Here is a 15,394-nt window from a genome sequence, read left to right on the forward strand (position 1 = left end):
TCGCGGTAAGGGTGCCCTTTTTAGGTATTCTGAAAAGGTAATTTACGAACACACCTGAAGACATATTTCTCTTTAGTGTCACGTTAACATGACTAAACATAAAATTTTCGGTATGGTAAGGAGTACTGAGATTTATTTGCAAGAATATAGTGTGAACCATGCGTGAAGATTGTGAAACATGGTCGAGCTTGGTTCAACTAATGTTTCAGATAAGGCGCCTGTGAGCAAAATTACGAATTTTTTCGTCAGATCTTTGTACATGCAACGCGGAGTGACTAGAATTAAGAGCGAAATGTAAAATTTGCATTCAACTACAGTGCCACCTAATCGACGCAAAGGTTTGCGATTGCACGCTGTGATCATGCTTCGTTTCAAAAGTTCCGTTCACTCTCGTTTTGCACAACGCCGTAGCCATGGAGACAGCACAACGTGTGGTTATGGGGAAGAGACATTAAATATGCAAAATTCGTTGTGCTTCATTGTCGTGTTGCGCGAGCACGCAGTCAGACCACTAGCTAACGAGTGCAAGTTGAACTGTTCTAGCACTAGCGTAGCAGACGACAAAGGCGAGTCCCCTCCCCCCTGACGTCAGCAGAGCGCCGCCGTGCGCAGCGCCGTCATTGGTCGCGCACGAGGCCATTAGGACCTTACTGTACTTGGAGCTTATGCGAAACCTCACGGTGACGCCGACGGCGAGAATTTGCCTTGAGTATCCACACGTAATCGCGGTAAAACAAGGCTACAATGACTGGTACTAAGAAAAGAAATGGAAGTGAAAGTCACTGTCTTCGAGCCAGAGATATACATTTTTATATTTTTTGCGTTATTTTTGCCTAGTTTTCTTGGTTTTTCACCTTGCATATGTGAAAGGGCTCGTATAGGAGGTGTACATATTCTTGCGGGCTTCCGCATAAACTTTGGTTTGATGTCGTAGCCTGTGACACCCAATTCTTTTCTTAGTTCCCGTATTTTTTTAGCTGTTTCTCGTCCAGTAAGCAGCTTTACCAGCACGCCCAACTTTACGTGTCCATGTAATGGCCATCACAGCAAAAAGACTGGATGCAGATTCTTTTTTGCTCATGAAACCGATAACCACCTGTCCGTTGATGCAAAAAAATAAGTAACATATCAAGAGAAAACTGAGCATATAGAGGAAGATAATTAGATGGAGCAGTGACAATATTGTGAGCGCTGTTGGTGCAGATCGTCGTCGTCATCTGTACACACGACTAATCATCACCTTTTCGCTCGTGGGCTCCTTCGTCTGCTCTGAAATAAAAGCATCGCAGCGGTCGGCGTCTCGTAATATATCTATGCGCGTAAAGTAGTTTCGATTCGTAGAGAATACACACAATCAGAGATTTGTGGGTGTAGTTCTCTTTTCCTTCACTAAGATTGAAGAATCATATGGTGATAGTGGCGTTATGAAGGCTTGCGTGTGTCACTGTGGAGGTGTTTCAGTTAGATGTTTACCTTAGACAAACGTGCGCGTGAATCTTGATGCGGGCTTGTATACCGGATGATAAGAAAACTATTTTGCTTGCTTTCTTCTAGGCTTGCGAGTTCAGCGCACACATCGCCTATGATGGATATTTTGTGTACGCCCTCTCGAACCCCGAAGAAAATAATTTTATGTGGGTTCCTGTCTCTATCACCAAGCTTGCGAACATGGCGGAAGGGCTTAAAGCAGAAGACGGAAAGTTGACGTACACAGCTAAAGGGCACTATGTGGAGCGAATATCATGTTACGGTAGCGGTTAAGGATTATCATTAAACGAAAGCGCGGACATGTTCATGCTCGCTCAAAACTCAAAATATCATGGTAACTAAGGTCTCTACGACATACACATGCACTATTGTACTGCCGACCAATGCAGAAACAATTCTCCTCATACGGAATAAACACTTTCACAACTCCACGATTCCTGTTTCGTGGTCACCATCATTGTGCTGTATTTTCATTTGGGCTGTTTTGGTTACCAGAGGGAAATTTTATTAGAAAATGAGAGACGCTATCTTGAGCTATCACTCTGCACTGTGTTACTGGGATGGGGTAGACAAAGGATGATGATGATGATGATTATGATTAAGAGATGAAACTGCGTACTTAAAGATCTGTCAATAGACTGCTTGCAGAAGAAGGACGGGCAGAGAAAAAAAATTATGGCGATGACTAATGGAAGGAGCTGCTAATATAAAGATTTGCCGTATCACGGTATCCCTCATAAGCTGTACGCTGAGTAGGTGCTCTGTGAAGTCTTACAACAGCAGAACAAAAAAAGAAATCCAGATCTCACTCACCCTTGGAGTCAAAGTTATGCGAAGCATTTAGGACTTAGTTTTCTATAGATGGTTTTGACGACTCCGTGCCGCCAGAGTGCGCCAGCACGCCTCAAACCGGATGTTCCCCCCGAAAACTTCCGGTTTCTCGGTCTCTCCGTCTTTTGGGTGCGTCCGCGCGTGCTGTCTTCGCTCTTCGCTACACGATGTTTTCTGCCAACAAATGATCTCCCGTGAAACGGCCGGGAAACTGCTGTCCTGTGCTAGGCTGTACTCTACGGTCCGGGACAAATCTTTCCGAAATGCGAACGTCCAAGTTCCTTGTCCAAGACGAACGAATACAGGCGTGGATCGCTGCGGTTAGACGGGACAAATGGCAGCCTACAAAAAGCTCGCAGATTTGTTCGGCGCACTTCGTTCACGGCAAGTATCTTTTTGGACCTATGACGCTGCTGTAAAACGTTATCCTAACATTTTCGTTGCTTGAGCCAGCCTGTATCTACTGGCAAGTGCGTGCGGCGTTCGGGTGACTTTTCGCTGCGCATGCAACTGCCACGGCAATACAGCCAAAATGAAATCTGCCGGAGCGCGTGATTAAGTTGGGCCTACACGCGTGCGCGCCCAGCAGCAGAGACGTGCAACACTCGTCAGTTACTTGAAGGCGGCGTATGATGAATAACTTTTGTGCTAACGTCGCACGAAGCTCTTATTTTGCGATTTTGCTTCCACGCCTAGGGGCGTATCTTGTGAAGGTTTACGAATGCTGTGACATACCTCTTACCTCCTGGAAGTTTCAGCTGTAGCCCAAAGGAACCTCGAGCGGTTACTACGTTATGCGCAGTTTGTTTTTCAGAACAAGGACCGATGTGTATGGACTATCATACTATCAGACTGATACTGTACTACCGCCCCTTGTCCGCGTTTTTGGTTCCGAGTGCAAATTATGCTTGAGTGTATTTCATCATCCAATCGCCGTTTTTTTTCAGACAAGCCTTCGTCTGGCTCGAACCATCCAGAATACATTCCGACGTGTTTCCGTACCGGGTGCAAGGTAATGTCCAGCAGAAGCTGGCAAGATACGAGCGTTCTCAAAAGAAACAAGATTTGAAGCCAACTGTGTCTGCAGCAACTGATCCTGGCCTTTCCATGGCTGCAAGTGAAGCCGTCATAGATGAGGACACAGCTCACAGAACGAGCGACGCCAAAACTGAAGCAGCACTCTCCATGCAGAACATTGCAGATCTCGTAGAGGAAAACAGATTCCTTAAAGACCGGGTAGCTTCTTTAAAGCTGGAAATGGCAGCAGCTAATAAAAAAAATTTCACACTGGAAAGCCATGGACAACCAAATCTTTTAAGTATGACAAGAGATGTAGCCATGCAATGAGACGAGAATGTTCAATTTCATACATACCTCGTTTCAAAAGACATGTTGTAAGTACTGCTTCAGCTGGTGCTGTCCGTCTGGACGCCAACCCACAGGACTTCACTTGATGCCGAACAGCAGCTCATACTTGTACTGATGCGTCTACGGCTCGGCCTTCTTACGAAGGAACTAGCATCTCGATCGTCATTTTTGGCAGCAATGTAAGTGTCATGTTTCACTCATGGATCGACGTGCTGGCAGCAAACATGCAGAAATTTATGCTATGATCATCTCGACGTGGGCTTGAATCACACCCGCCTAAAGCGTTCAAAGACAAATTATTTGATCACCTAGGAGGGATAATTGTACAGAGTTGTTTATTGAGAGGCCCACATACGTGGATGCCAGAAGCAAGACTTATCTGAACTTTAAGCACCACAACACTGTGAAAGTGCTTGTCTCTATCAAACCTTCAGGAGCCATATTATCTTGTTTCCAAAGCATGAGGAGGTAGAGTTTCTGACAAAAAGTTCACCGTAAAACGTGGAGGTTTAAGAAGGTCGAAGAAGAAGACTTGCTTTTATAGACAGGGGATTCCGCTGTGAAGAAATGTTTGCTGCACGTGGTGCCGCAATTCTGATGCCTTCCCTGATTAAGCGAAGGACACAGCTACCAGGGGCTGGAGTTATTGCATAGAGAAAGCTCTCCAGCGTACGAATACACGTGGAACGGGCCATACAGCTGCTGAAAGTCTTCAGGATCTTCCAGAAAGTACTTCCAGTACGCCTTGTGAAGAGAGCTGGATATGGTGATCAAGCAACCATTGACAAAATCCTCATTGTGTGTAGTGCACTCGTCAACCTCCAAAACTCCTGTAGTTAAGAGCCAGCCTGAACAACTGTGTGACTATGTGTTAGAAAGATAGCTGTTCTTTCCATGCATAAGCAGTTCACAGTTGAATGTGAAGTGATACCATTCGTTGTATGTAATGAGACCATGCTGCCATGTAAACAAGGATTTTATTAGCCTATGTCTTCGGTTAGATCATTACTACGCTTTTCTCAATGTCTGGAAACACGAGATTTTTGGTTGCCTATATTAATGTTTGTAAAGGTACACATGGATCGTCAGATCATATTTGTGTACAACAGATAAATTGTAGCTTGATTCAGTGTGAGCACCCATATATTGACATCAAAATTCAGTCTTGGTACTGATGCTTCACTTCATTTTATTGCAACACTCAAGCAGGCTTTCTCAAGAGCCACAACGACAGCCATTAAAAATTGGCTACTAGAATGTAGCCCCTCCTTACTTCACATAACTTCACATGACCTATGCTGACCGATGTCGTCACAGACTTTGTGTAGTGGTTCAAAACAAAGCAGGCAAAAAAAGAAACTGAGCTGCTGTAGAAGGATAGTACACAATGACCCATGTCTTACGCATTGTAACAAAGAACAGAGGCAACCAAGCAAGAAAGCCGTCCCAAAATACGGTAAGCCAAGGGAATTTTCTCCTCGTCGTTAATGAGGGCGAATAATTCTGTCACACATTTCGTAACCCATAACCGGATATAAAAAAACTTTGTATGTAGCAAATTTTGTTTATAGCTAATTACTAGTTTCTAAACACGTAATATCAGTTAGTTCACCTGATTAACAATAACAATATGTTTCGCTTTCCATGCGGTCAGATGATCTATTTGTGACAAACCCAGGATACAGGAGTGCGTTTCAGTTTTGCACATTTGAGATGAAAAGTACATTTGCACTGTGAGCAGTCCACAACACGGCCAGATTTGGCACCTCGGCAGATACAGGTCATCATGGCATGTTGCATTTGTTTCAGTATGGTGATGTTTTGCAATTCAGGGAAAATGTAAAAAAAGGTTTCTGCTTTTGATTTCAGAACAGCCCAGAAGCTCTCATCGAAAGAAATGACTTCAACAGTTAGAGCACAACCTGTAAATACCACGAAGTATGCTCGAGAGAGCTCGGTTGCTGCCATTCGGGCCTGCACTTGACTGTAGTAGGCATATTCCTTTCTTGGCTGCATACTTTCGTATAAATATGGCAACTGCTTTAAAGCAGATCTAAGTGGGTGTCCTTTCACAGAGGCAGGACACTTCACCTCGAGTACAGCTTTTCCACAACATGCACAAGATACAGTGTCATCAGGAGACGCAGCTAGATATGGCAGCTTCCTACTGATACACAACCACACTCGTGGATCTGAAAATCTTGATGTGCTGCTGACTTGTGAGCCAAGAATGCTTCTTTACCTTTTGGCTCCAGTTAACAGCCCCAGGCAAGGTCAAAAGTATGTCATGCCTTTATCTGCCCCATAATCTCAGCTACGAGTCCATCTCCACAAGTCCTGCATGGAATCACGCGATGCATTAATGATGCTGTTATTCGTCCTTTCGCTCTGATGCCTACATCAATGGTTTTGACTCCCAACATGTTGATTTTCCGATTTCGCTGCAACATGAAACCCCTGGCTGCACTTCTGTAGCTGATTGTATATCCATGCCTTTATACGCGTATGTAGAATAAAGTGGAAACTATGGAACTTGTTCACTCGAGTGGGGCTCGTTTTGTTCTTGAATAGCTGCTTCAGGTGAAGAATCTGTGTCTTCGCTGTCGGTTATTGATGTTAGCAGCAGGGTGTTTCCTGCAAATGCCTGTTGACATGGAAGTAACATAAAGCATATTCATGGCACACAGTGTTGACTAGGTAACACAGTCATACAAACACCACTTAGCATTTATAATAGCTACTTGAAAAAATGAATAGCAGGCGTGTATAGATGAATTCTCTTTGTATTACAACAAGTGGAACAGTGAACACACAAGCCCTATTTGCTTGTAGCTTTCTCAAGGTAGAACTTAGATTAAATGTATGCAAGCTGGCTGGATGCGTCGGAGTCAGATTTTTTTTTTACGTTGACTTGCTGCAAGAAGCTGTGCACTTGTTGATCCGCCCAGGTTGGTTTGGTGTTTTGGCCTCTATGGACAGGCTGCGGCACTGGCTGACCTGTCTTGGGCTTGAAAAATATTATAGTCGCTGACTGGTTCCGCCTGCATTGAGCTTTGACGTCAATTCAGTTTACGATGAGGACTTCTATGTCACGACAGGATGACGAAAGAAAAATAAACTGTTTGGGCTTACTGTGCTCTTCCTTGATACCTTGATCCGCTAGCACGCAACATCAGTGGGCGATGGACTGTGTAGTCCATATTTCCCATTTGCTTCCACACAGAACAGCAGTTCAGCAACGTGAGTGCAGCATTCTCCTAGACTGAAATTTGCAAGAGTGCAGTCACATCAACTTAGGAGTACTACCAAAAAGCTTTGTAGGGAAGACATTGAACAAATCAAAGCAAAAGATGAGTACCAACATCCCTCGAGCATTGAACTATGTTTATGTACACTGACACCCACTGCTCACATTTGCGCCATAAACACATTAACAATTTTCAAGCGATGTTATGTAACAGCACGACTGTTCTAGTCCATAATTCAAGCAGCTATTGCAACGTTTGTCTACAGTGCTGTGCTGCATTAGAAATGGGCAAATATTAGTGCATCAGCTCTCCTAATGGCCACAATACTGAGCTTTTCATCGTTGTTATGCCGATGCTCTTTGCCGGAGTTTTAAATATTTATCCTGAAACCGAAAATCAATGAAACAATGTGATGCCATGAATGGCAAAGGGGATTTTTTTGTTGATGTGGGAAACTAATTGATGTAACATGTTATGTAGCTGGTAATTGACTATAAATAAATACAATAACAAAATTTTACTGACAGCTCATTACCAGTTTATAAACAGTTGAGGACAGTTGCTTCTTTACGAACAAGGACAATTTAAAAAAATGCATCCGTGGCATCCGGATGTACGTTTCCTTGCTGCCTTTTTCTGAGTCCCTCAACTCTTTTGCTTGTTCTGCACATTGCCCTGAAAGTAGCTACGTCGATTACTCTCTCTAGCGGTTATTTATTTTTCACAACAGATACAAAATAAAATGATTGCTGCCAGCCGCGGTAATCGCCATCTGCACTTGCGACATGCGAGCTATGGCTGACGGAGAGTGAAGGGCCAGCAAGAGCACAGCAAGGTGGGAGCGATAGGAAGAAAGGACAGCAGGTTGCATCCCAGAATAGTTCGATTATTTAGCTTCACAGCGAATCGCACAAGACCTCCACCAAGGTTAACACATGCAAGCGGTTAAGGTTGCCATTGCGATTATCGTTTACTTACCTCGCGGTTTTTCATGCCATATACCCCGAAAGATATCCCAGTGCGGACTGCCCTGCCTGTGGACTAAGGGCAACATTGGACCATGTGTTGTGGGAGTGTGATGCCATCGGCTCCTCCTTCAGCGAGGATAGGTGGGCTGCGCTCTTGGGCAGCCCCGAACTCAACGACCAAACCCTGGCCGTCCAGAGTGCCCGCGATCGGGCCGTCAAGCTCGGCTTGGCGGTCCCTACGTGGGACTAGCCGGGTGGCGCGGGATCTCCCCTGCGTCTTCTCTGGACCAAAATAAAGTTACTTCACTCACTCACTCACTCACTTACCCAGCCATGCAGGCACAGTGAGCGCCCACTACGGTGCCGTCGTCGTGAACAACGCACCATGGACGATATGTTTTGGACAAAGCTTGGCTCACTTCTGCGGTTGCCACTACGACGACGATGCCTTCCCCACGCTTGCCGGACTTGAACGACGCAAGACACTTCACTTTCCCGCTTGTAAATGCATTGTAAGCATCGGTGATCTTGTAGCTCCTGAACTGTTGTCTCGTGTAAAAGCACACACCTTCCACAAGATAAACAAAGATATCCGCGGCAGTGACTGGCAGAAGCGTTTTGGAGCCGGATGAAAACGAGAAGCGCAACACATCATCATCCAGCGGGTCGGGTAGCTCTGCGACTCTACATACCAGCTTCTGGCGGTACCGACCCTTCACTTCGGTGCTAAGCGCCTTCAAGTAGTCACTCGACATGTCGACAATTGCATTCAACACTCAGAATCAGCTCAAAGCAGCACAAAGAAACACCGACACACTGGTCTCACGTCGCGTCGGCCTTGAAAATGCACAGCCGGAAGTACAGAAGTCTTTCTACCGGAAGTTTCCGGAGGGCAATTTATCAGCGTCAGTCGCGGTTCGTTTGCAAACACTGAAACCATGTATATTTTGGAGTTCTTCAATGCGTTTGTCAGATGGCTCAACATGTTTGTGTAAGGCGAGGAATTGTGTTTTACGCTAACATGTGTTGGAGGTCAGTATCTGACATGCGTGTGTGTGACAGCATGTGACGTCTACGACAATGTCGACGGGACCGGGGAGCGTTTACCATGACGACTAAGTCTTTTGTACGCCCGTGAAGAACGTCATGGCACACAGCTTCACCCGAATATTTTAGAGGGCAAGATTGCGTTCTTCAGAAAACGTATAACCATTCGTAGCTTGTGCTGCAGGTGAGTTTTTATAAATAATATTGTAATACACGTACTGGCTGTTATGAACCTGTGTGGGCGTCCTTGTAATAGTGTTTCCAAGTGGTTGGTGGCTGCTTGACATGCTTTTTGTTCTCTGCATAACAAAAATAATTCAGATTAAAATCCGGGCTCTTTCGAAAAACAGGGAATATTAAATTCGGTTCTGGCTACGATAACGCAATTTCAAGCATCCGAGAAAAATTGTGATGACATGCTGTCACAAATGAGTACCCGGCACTTTCCGGATCAAGTGCTCAGCAGAGCAGAAATAAAAGAACCATAATATATCTCACGGTTAAACCATTAAACCACTTAAAAGAAAGGTACTGGCTGCTCGCAACAAAAGATTTAGCGATTCAGAGGACAAAGCATATGAAAACACCTTGGTGTTTCTAGAATTCTTTCCTCAGATCTCTATTGAATGTTGAGAATTGCTCCAGGATATAGTAGTCCGGCAGTTGTATAAAGACATACTGTGTATCATCATCAAATTGTTAGAACGGATGCGCAAGAATGACAGCTAGGGCACGCATCAATAAGCCGAAGTCCGTTATTCTCATTTTGTAGAGCTCCAAAAAAGAAGAAAGCTATGACGTTTCGCTTTAAGCTTAAAGATGCTGAGCTGTCAATGTTGGGTAATTATTAGCAAAGAACGCTCAGCGTCAGGATTAGAAAGACTGGCATCAAGGTGCAACTGATGAACGACAATATGTGCATAAATGTGGATGTTTACGAGTATACATAGGCGGAAAGTTTGTTGTCCAAGGGAGGGTGGGGGGAGAGTGTGGTGGCTGAGACCCGTGCAGCTTGTATATATATATATATATATATATATATATATATATATATATATATATATATATATATATATATATATATATATTAGGCAAAGAGGGATTCTTCAGGCTACCTTTCAAACGTAAAGAACTTGAGTGGTGCTACACGGTAAACAGAACAAGTATTTAATTTCAACAGTTTCGATCGGTGGACCGATCTTCATCAGGGTTTACAAAAAAATGGTCGTTCGGCCCTGGTAGTGAAGACACCAGACCGGGTGCTCGGTCGTTCTCAGATACATCAAACCGAGAGGAACAGTTGTGACAGTGATTGATTTTTGGCGCTTTGGCAGATTTACAGCGGCTTTTGGCAGCTATGCAGGGCAAGAGGAAGGCGGAGTCACATGTATGTAGAGCAAGGAGGTCAGTGAGAAAAAAAAAAGAAAACAGAAAGAAAGAAAAAGGAAAGAAAAAGAAAAAAGCACACAGAGGAGGGAGACGTAAGTCGGAGAGTGAGGGGGGCGGGAAGTAGCGGCAGCTAGGTTCCCGTGCACCCGAAGCAAGGGGGAAAAAACGGTCGCTCCGCAGCACCAGTGCGTGTGCTGCCGTTGTAGCGGGAAAGAGGGCAAGTTGAATCGGGTGACGGGGGGCAGAATAGAGAAGGGGCCCAGAAGGAAGACAGAAGAGCGGCAACTTGTGGAAAGAAACACAGTGTCACAGTACACATATACAAGGCACGGCCCGTTCCGGCAACCCTGTGGTCCAGCTACGGTGCGAAAAAAAATATATAGTTCCAAAAAGAATATATGCGTGGGATTCGCAAAGCAAGTGCGCCACTGGGCTTAGATTTAGGGGGCCGAGTTAAATAGCCTCCTTGTGGTCCAGTTTTCGAACGTCTAACAGACAATTGGCATCAAGTCAGCTCGTGCGTATTTCAAGAAGGGCAATAGGTCACTCAGAATGACCACTTCAGTAGCAGGGTCCAGGAAACTGAATTTATTGATTTTCCGCTCGCCCCCTAGAGGCGCATGCGGAGGGATGAGCAAGCAGTGCATAGCCAGCGTCTCAATTTTAGAGTACAGAACATGTATTCGCGTTTCCCACGCACTCTCACGGCATATCCCGGAGGCACGTGAGCCGCCCCGGACGCTCATTAATTCATTTAGTGTACGTTCCAAATTTATGGATGAAAAAAGATTCTCTCTGCTCGCGTGCACGGGTGTGTTGGAAACCAGATTGCAAAAGCACAACGCTCACGCGTTATATATATATATATATATATATATATATATATATATATATATATATATATATATATATATATATAAGAACACTCCGCGCCATCTAGCGCCGCCGCGCTGAAGCCTGCGGGTCACCTCCGAAATGCATGGCACGCAGTATTTATATATATATATATGTATATATATATATATATATATATATATATATATATCCCATATTCAGATTTGCAGTCTTCATGCTTCCTCTCATTGCCATTAACAGGGGTCACGCCCGATGCGGCTGGTTCAGAGGTTCCAGAATAATCTACACCTTTTACTTAATTACGTGCATTCTATTTGCGAAACACCAACATGAAGTCAATCGCTTTTTGTAGCGAAGATATGCGCGCGGAATTAAAATTCCCTGGTTCAAAATAAGATCGCTTTAGGCCGAAGCTGCAGTAAGATATTCAGGAAATCCGCAGATGCCTTTCGTCTGAGAACAGGAAGCGACAAAGACGCATATATAGCCAGGCATTATTTTACCGACATAAAGTTCATGTTTTGGACTGAAACATAATGCTATTGCGCTAACATGAACCACGTCATTTCCAGAGAAATTGCGCTCATGTTTCATTGCGTTTGTGGTATTCAGCTTTGCAGCAGACCACGAGATGCGATCGCGCTCGCCTCTCGCCCACATCTGATGTGTCGACTGAAGAGGTCAACTGGCTGTTGATATTTTCACATGCGGTCACTGCGAAAATGACCGGAACTATTGTTGTGCGTCAAGATTGAGTTTAGCTTTCTGTCTTTTGCTTACCGTGACACTTACAACGAAAAATCAGCGGAGCCATCATGGGGCATGTTTCGCCACTGATTTGAACCTGTAATAAGAGCTTCCGCGGACTCTTCCTTCGCAAAAATTACCTACTGGGCAAACGAGTGTACGACGTGAGTACTATTCAAAATGTGCCTGCCACCGTTATGTATCCACTAGAACGTAGTATTGCGCTCGAACTCCTGTCTGTGCTCCTCAAACATGAAATGAAACATTGTTAAATGACGAGTGAAATTATTTTTAAAAGAAGAATGGTTAAGGTACAAGAGGAGAAAGATTGACCGGTGAAATTGAAAGAGTGGTTTGGGCCTTGAGTAGAGTAATTGCTTGTAGGTGACGACGACGGCGAAAAACCGCCGTGTTGGAAATGGTGTTTCGCTACTAAACCCGATGGTTTAGTAGTAGTTTCGCCCGCTACTATCCGAATTTTGACGCGGGCGAAACGCGAAAACGCCCATGTACCGTGCATTGGGTGAACGCTAAAAGAATCCCAGGTGGCCAAATTTACATCCGGAGTCCTCCACTACGACGTGCCTCATAATCATATCGTAGTTTAGGTTTGGCGGGTAAGACCCCAGAGTTTAACGATGGTGAGGGTGGCAGCGATGATGAATACGGTGACAACTGCCGCAACGACGATTATGCCAACAATGGCGGCCACTGCACTGACCACGATGACGACAACCATAGGGGACAGCGTGGCACATCATCTTAGCGGAAGACGGGAAGGTGCAGAAATTTCTGTGAAATGTAAAATTAGAAGCGCTCCTCATGCTGCACTGAGCAAAAACGGTTTCATCGTGGTTCCTCCAAATGTGACTCGTTTGAATTTCACTCTGTCGTTCGCGCACACCCTTCTCTACGCCATGCCTACGCAATATGGTTTAGGAACTACTCTGAGCGAGTCAGTGACAGCCCATTGTAGGCATGCCACCTGTTAAACTGTCACTCAAATCGCGGCCCAATACGCGCAGAAATGCTTTCTGAATCGTTATCATTGTTGCGCTTACTCTACTGTAAACCATACTAAGACAAAGCGCACGTTCTTCAGCCATCTCACTTTCGACGTGGCCAACCAATAGCCGCTCTCGGCGCTTCCGAATACGCAGTGCGTCACGGGGAAGGGGGGGGGGGGCTTTGTGGCAGCGCGCACCTTATTTTCGCTTCAGCATAGCGACGGTGTCCATCGGTTTCGATGGACCATAGCACTCGCAAATCGAAGCCAACCTATCTGTCCGCCACTCGGGAGTCTCAGCCGCATGGCAGGCAGCGTGACTAGGAAACCTATGCGTCGGCCACACCTACCACGTGCCATTGCGGTATGACCGCTTGTTATGCAGCAGCCTCCACCACAGCACACCCCAGGCAGCACCCTCTACCACGAGCGTAACGCATTGCTTCGTCGAAGCAGTGCGTAGAGCATCGCGATGTTGTGCCGGATGAGAGCTTGGTTCAAATGCACCATAGGACATGTAATTTCTTTTTATCGAGTGATAAGTTGTGCTGACTCACCGTGGCCAGAAGCCAACCAACCCAACGACACCAGACGAAGAAGGTTTAGCTGTAAGACTGTCACCCAGCTCAGTGTAATATGAGCCTACACTGGCACCCCAGAATTTCGTGAGCTACTTCATGGAAGATGACGTGGTTCCTTTTGTACAAATATTACAGTGATTACAAATACAGTTACAACGTGAACGCTTACGAAACAATAACAAACACAAAGGAAACTTTCGACAACTTGGGCAATGGCGAGGTTATTGAAACATTCTAGTGCACAGTCTGGTACTGCTATGGCCTCTAAATTCTGGCCTCTCACATGAGGCGATAACGGTTTTTTTTCACACGGCAGGAAGGACTCCTGAAATGGCGGCCAGATGTGACGCAAAAATTAATTTAATTTGTTTCAGTTTGTTTGATTATTCGTTCAAGAGACAGTGTGTGGATTACATGTAATATAAGGACGATGTACCGAAAGTCAGAGTCTACAACGAATACCTAGGTTGAGAAATAAAATGGGGAAACATGGCAAAAGCAGCAAGCTACAGAAGATGCTACAAGAAAAAAAAAGACGATAGAGAAACAAGGCCTACCCTGTGGTATACATTGACGAAAGAATTTGAGGGAAAAGTGATTAAATTACAATGTAAAAATAACTTAGGAATAAATGCAGGTTATACTTACGTACGGGGTGATCAGTTTGGAGTTATGCAGAATTTTTGAAAATCGCCTGTGGCAAATAAGATAATGCTAGTTCTTTAGCTGGAGTATTCAGAGGCGAGAATTACATGCACGAGAAATCGAAATGCATATTCAATCAAAGAAAAAAGTACGCTAATTAACTTCTCAATGAATTACTTTACTTGCAATATTGCAATTGACGAATTGACGCCGTTGAGTTTGCAAGGCGTATACACTTGCAATGAGCTTCCAGAATGACACCAACTTGAAGATAAGCGGCATCAACCGCCGTAAAAATGCGCTGTTGTTTCACTTTCATTTTTTAAACAATATTAACAACATGCTCTTCTGTTCGCTGATGCACAAAAGTAGCTGGAATGCTCATGTATGTTGTCCCACAATTTGGGAAACAATATCTCGAAACCGGTGCAATCCCAGAAATTATTTTCAAGTCGACGCATCTTGCAAGCTCACCGGCGGCAATTCGCAAGTGGCAGCCGTACAATCATTAATTAAGAAGCCAGTTGTGCATTTTTGTAAACAGGTTGAATATGTGTTTCGATATCTCGCTCCAGCAATGTCTGCCCCACTCGAATAATCTAGCTCAAGGGCAAGGATTATGCTTTCTGCCACAGACCATTGTGACAACATCTGAGAACTTAAAGATGACAAGACCGCAAAATTTTAGATTATGTATTTGTGCGTTAGAAGTTAGCATGATCTTTGATGCCTGATATGGTTTTCACTTAAGGAAACGTGGGGGCGACTATAAAAAAAAAGGAAAATGAAAGAAATATCGCAACGCATCCTATACGAAGTTCATGCAAAGTTCAAACAAGAACAATGCATACGGCACATGATCTGGACATTAAATTTTGGTATGAACTGTTTCTAACCGCGCTTCGAAATGCTTTTAATCACATTTCGAGGCAGTGATACATTTAAATGTCATCCTTGCTGTTCTCGCATTTCTTGCGCTCTTGTTGTTCTCGCATTTCTTTAAAGGAAAACCTGTTTATAGATCAAAGTGCAGTTAAGTTCGTTTTTCCGTAAACAATTGTTGGCATATATGAGGCTTTCATGTTTTCTTTTTCAAAGCTAAATCTATCATCTATCTATCTAGCTAAATCTATCAGCCACGTGACAGTTATTCATGCTAGCTCTTTCTGAAAAGCTGTTCTTTCTTTCAACTTCCCTGTACACTGAACCACTCATTTGGAG

The 15,394-nt window shown here is 44.5% G+C and overlaps 1 pseudogene; it reads left to right on the top strand.

Moving 5' to 3' along the window:
- The window catches only part of LOC142558493 (uncharacterized), a 30,054-nt pseudogene that overhangs the window by 5,367 nt on the left and 9,293 nt on the right, over positions 1 to 15,394 (top strand).

Source organism: Dermacentor variabilis, chromosome 9 (assembly GCF_050947875.1).
Source record: "Dermacentor variabilis isolate Ectoservices chromosome 9, ASM5094787v1, whole genome shotgun sequence".
Lineage (NCBI taxonomy): Eukaryota > Metazoa > Arthropoda > Arachnida > Ixodida > Ixodidae > Dermacentor > Dermacentor variabilis.